The 5,343-nt window shown below is 35.9% G+C and overlaps 1 long non-coding RNA gene across 1 annotated transcript; it reads right to left on the bottom strand.

Annotated features, from left to right (window-relative positions):
* Nucleotides 1–3,783: 3,783 nt before the first annotated feature.
* On the bottom strand, nt 3,784–5,015 carry LOC113092326 (uncharacterized). Its single transcript, XR_003287546.1, has 3 exons — nt 4,976–5,015; nt 4,167–4,300; nt 3,784–4,052 (listed from the first exon to the last, which is right to left on the bottom strand). It is a non-coding gene; the product is annotated as an uncharacterized LOC113092326 (long non-coding RNA).
* Nucleotides 5,016–5,343: the final 328 nt, after the last annotated feature.

The following is a 5,343-nucleotide window of genomic DNA, read 5'->3' as shown; positions in this document are numbered from 1 at the left end:
GACGATTAATATTGCGCAAATGGAAGTATGCAATCCGTGTGATATTATTAATCTGAGCTTTAAAAGATAATGTGCTATCCATAATGACACCCAAACTTTTAACCTGAGAGGAAGGACAGATTGCAGTATTATCAATGTGTAAAGAGAAACAATTAGATTTAGACACAACAGATCTAGTGCCAACAAGCAGAGCCTCCGTTTTATTGCCATTTAATTTCAAGAAGTTCGCTGAAAGCCAGTCTTTAATTTCAGCTAAACAGCTTGACAAAGATGGCGGAGGAAAAGAACCGGTAGGTTTAGCAGACAGGTAAAGTTGGGTGTCATCCGCATAACAGTGAAAATGAATACCATATTTCCTTAAAATATTACCAAGAGGGAGCATATATATAATGAAGAGAAGCGGGCCCAAAACAGAACCTTGGGGAACACCAGTGGTGACTGTAGATATTCTTGAACTAAAACCTTTTAGTTGAATACGCTGACTGCGTCCAGATAGATATGAACTAAACCATGACAGAGCAGTGCCAGTAATACCAATGGAGACTAATCTGTCAAGAAGTATGTTATGTGAGACAGTATCAAAGGCAGCGCTCAAGTCAAGGAGGACAAGTATAGTTAAAAGCCCAGAGTCAGCTGCCAACAGTAGATCATTGGTTATTCTGACAAGAGCAATCTCAGTGCTGTGGTGGGGACGAAAACCAGATTGGAATTGTTCATACAAGTTATTATTGGACAGATGTTCATGAATTTGAATTGCAATACACTTTTCAACTACCTTAGAGATGAATGGTAAATTTGAAATTGGACGAAAATTTTCAAAATCAAATGGATCACCCCCTGGTTTCTTAAGTATGGGTGTAATAATAGCAGATTTAAGAGATGGAGATACAAAACCAGAACCAAGTGAAGCATGAACGATTTTAGTTATCAACGGCAAAAGGGCTGGTAAACAAGCTTTAACTAAAGGAGTTGGTAGAGGGTCTAATTGACAAGTCGAAGTTTAGGTTTACCTATCAGACCCACTATCTCTGAAGTAGTTGGTAGTGTAAAGTTAGAGAAGACAGAGTGGGGAGGTGTGTGAGTGATAGACTGACAGGAGTCATTGTGAAGAGTACCAGTAAGTAATTGCCGATGTACATTTTCAACCACATTTATTAAACAATGTTTGAAATCCATTCAATTTTAATATTTTGAAATCGCGATGTACAATGGCATATTTAGACATAGGTTGATATAGCTTCTGTGTTGGCAAATGTTTATAAATGATTTACTTACAAATCTAGTGATATAATGCACATTGTTTTTCCAGATTACGTTAAGCAATTAAAATTCACAGCGTATACAGAGGAAGAGTTTATCCCCTTTCACACATATAGTCTTTACAGGTAATTACTGGTAAAGTTACCATTAATAGATCATGTGTGAACAGGACCTTTTCAGAAATCCCGGTAAATATGTTTTGGCAATCATATCATTCTTATTGAGATGACATGATTACTCCGAGCTGTCCACAAATCTCCGCTGCTTTATTATGAGCTTTTCCATGCAAATACGCGCTAGATGGTTATATTTGACCATTTCGCCTCACAGCTTTTTGTCGCGCTTCTCCATTCATCAGGGCTGCGACTCTGCAGTTGAATAGTTGTGCGTCTCGTGTTTATAAAAGCAAAACATTCTGACTGGCTACTAATGTTTAATAATGTCATACCTTTGGTAGGCGAACGCATGGACTCAAAAGTGAAATCAATTCAAAATATTTTTTTTATGAAAAGGATTCAGGCAGCAAGGAAGTCGACCGGAAGTTGAAGTCGGCCACGTGCCGCCATCTTGTAGCAGAACTTCACTTGCGTTAGCATCCCATTGACATCCCATTCATTTTGGCGTCACTTTGACAGCGAATAACTTTACATCTGAGGCGTTTAAAGACTCCATTTGTCCATTATTTAGTTCTAAAGATACACGACAATGTATAAAGGGCTCCATTGCCTTCTATGTTATGAAACAGTTTTTGACGATTGCTTCATAACCACTCGACTCTCTATCACACAGTAGAGAAATTACCGTACAGACAGGAGGAGAAGCTCGCAGGCAATTAACTTAAAATGGCGTACTGGCGTTACATTTTAAAATACTATACAAAATAATTAATCAGAATACTTACTACTGCTCACTCACGCCAAAGAACTCCCCGCTCAAGCTCGCCGTCTCTGCAAGATTAACAATGGCAGTTTTCACGCACAGCTACTAGAAGATTTACATCTGTCAGACAGGTTGCTGACATCATCAAGCTTAGTTTGAGTCTGCGCGTCAGAAACGGAAGTGCTAAAAAATGCTAAAAATGGGCTTCACTTGTCTCAATTGAGTTCCAATGGGGTCGCTGTGTCCATTTCTTTTACTGTCTATGGTAGGATTAGGCACAAGACCGGAAATCCGGCACAGTACCGGAGAACTTTAAGTACTTCTTTACCTATGGCATCAAGTTCCGAACAGGTGCTGATGGATGTAGGGTGAATGTTATGATCAGCTTTTAAATATATGATCATTATCATGCATTTGTTTGAAAAATCATTTTGTAAAGCTTGACGAAAGGAAACGAGACTCCTGGGGTAAACCAAGTAGCCCAGAGTGCAGTCTGGACGATGGGGTGGGGAGACACGTTGGGGCGGAGCGAGTTATTGGTTTATGATTAAGATGAGCTTATTGGTGTACAGATGAGAGACGATTTTACAGCTTATTGGTATAGAGAATTATGACGCTGTGAGCAGGATTGGAATGCGGAAGTAGACACTCAGATGAATACACTTTTAATATAAATTAAAAAGCGAATATAAATGTTGTGTTTTGCATTTATTGTTGCGTTTCCACAACATCCCGTATAAGTACAAAGAGTTTTGGATTACGACGAACAGAATAGAAATAAATGGTCTACTCCCTCAACGGCTGTAGACGCTACATTGGCATTACTCGCTGGTTTGAAAATGACACGGCATTATAATGTGAAGTATGGTTATATGTAGATAGTCATGGAGTACCTTGATTTATATATTCAAATTATATATATACATTATTATTTCTGTTTTAACGGTTTTCCTACATTATTTATATTAAAATATGTTTTATATATATATATATATATATATATATATATATATATATGTGTGTGTGTGTGTGTGTGTGTGTGTGTGTAACAAATTGTCACCAGTCTCTGAACGTCACCAATAATATACTGAACATCCCCTTAGCCCCCTACGAAAATTTACCATGGTTCTGCTACAAAAACTATAGTTAAACTATGGTGTTTTTATAATTACAGCACATGGTAATTAATATGCCAACAAATATTTTTACTACAATAAATCCATGGCTACTTTTTGCAAGGAAGGAACTATACAGGTTCTAAAGAACTTGCCCAAAAACACTCGTCACTTTCTGTTATTTGTTTTCTGAACTGCACTACTGAAAACCTCATTAATCCTGAATTTATTTAGTTAACTGCTTCTATATAAAAACATAATACATTTAATCACCCCTTTAAACACTTTATAAAATCATTGGTAATTGAAATATTACACCAAATTGTCACAACTAAATTAAGAATTCATTATGAGCAATGCATAGCAAATGATTTTACCATCAAATATGAGAAACCTTAAAGAATGATAGACTGATGTAAATGACTGAAACCTGTTGTCATGCACGTGTTTGCCATAGCTTGTTTATTAAAACATTATACACTGCAAAGTTTAACTTTAAATGACATCAATTAATAAATCAAAACCAGTTGATCTCAGTTCATTCTCTATTTCCCTTCAATGAACTCAACACACAAATGTGTTTAATGCCGCAAAAAAAAAAAAAAAAAAAAAAAAAACAGTCCTTGGAACAAAATCCTGTGTAAACAACAGCCCAGAAGATCACCATGCTGGCCTCTTCCCTGTACCCTGGTGGGTTAAACTTGAAAAGGGCTCTGCACTGCAAGCATTCCCTGATGCCGTACATCCGTCTGAACTCGTTCCGGGTGACAGGAGGACAATTCTTCCAGTTGGCCACTACTTATAGTGTAAAGACAAAATACAGGAAAAATAATAATAATAATAAAAAAAAGTTTAACAGCCTCGTACTTCAAAATTCAATTGGAGAATGAGCATTAAACGGGAAAATCTTACTGTCTAGCCAGGCAAAGTGTGCCGCTTTCCGAAAAACTTCTTGAGTGAGCACATCCCTTCTGCAAACCAGAGAAAGTGTCAAATATGCAGTCACCCGCTGACAAAATAACTTCCCTGAGGATTTCCAGGGGAAGCTGTTGAATCAAAAACATACATAGGTTTATTTATACATGTATATAAAAGTTATTAAACATTATATAAACACTGAATACAGACAACCTTGCTTTAAACAAACTCTATAGATTGTTGTCACAACTGCATACTCATTCTTTTATAATAACACTAATAAAATGTTAATATATACAGTACTGTGCAGAAGTATTAGGCATGTTAGTATTTTCTCACTGAAAAAAATAGTTTTAAGTCAATTATTTATATCTTTTGCTGTAGTGTGTCAGTAGGATATATTAGTTTACATTTCCACACATTCATTTTGCCATTTATTGTAATAATCCAGTGAGATATTTGTATATATTTGTATGCATGATCCACGTGAAGATCTTTTACATTGAATATAAATATTTCTGTCTTATACAGTGAACAAAATCCACATTATATTGCAAACAGAAGTTATTTAAAACACTCGTTGCTGTCTGAAAATGAATTAAGCTGAAATGTTTTTAAATGTCTTTGATGCTGATGTTTACTGATAGCTATATATGAAATAATCCATGGTGCTGACCAATATAGAACTTGTACATAATCCCAATTTCATATCTGAACAACTATGTAGCTGTAATAACTAAAATACCTCTGCATGTACACACATGTAATTATTAGCTCTTAATGAATGTATGTGCACAAATAACCTGCTTTGCTAGACTCTGCCTGAAGACATTGTCTTTTGAATGAAGTTCCTCCCCTCAGTGGTTGAGCTCTAAAAGAACAAATGTCAAGAGGTAGGTATATTGCTAGATATAGTACAGAGTTATGTTTCATGTAGCAACATTCAAACAGCTACATACATTTGCGGAGTGAAGCTGTCCAGGAGAACAGAACACCACCACCTCCTGATAATGTCATCCTGAAAAAAAAAAAATAATAATATACACACAATAATCATGCATGTCTGTTCAAACCTAAGAACTAAAGCCATGTAACGTTACAGAGTGTACTGTTACAATCCACAAAGAACAATAAAATGAGCAATTTATAACAATTATTAACATTAATTATT

The sequence above is a fragment of the Carassius auratus genome, unplaced genomic scaffold, assembly GCF_003368295.1.
Source record: "Carassius auratus strain Wakin unplaced genomic scaffold, ASM336829v1 scaf_tig00214568, whole genome shotgun sequence".
NCBI lineage: Eukaryota > Metazoa > Chordata > Actinopteri > Cypriniformes > Cyprinidae > Carassius > Carassius auratus.
This window is presented reverse-complemented; position numbering and strand designations above follow the sequence as displayed.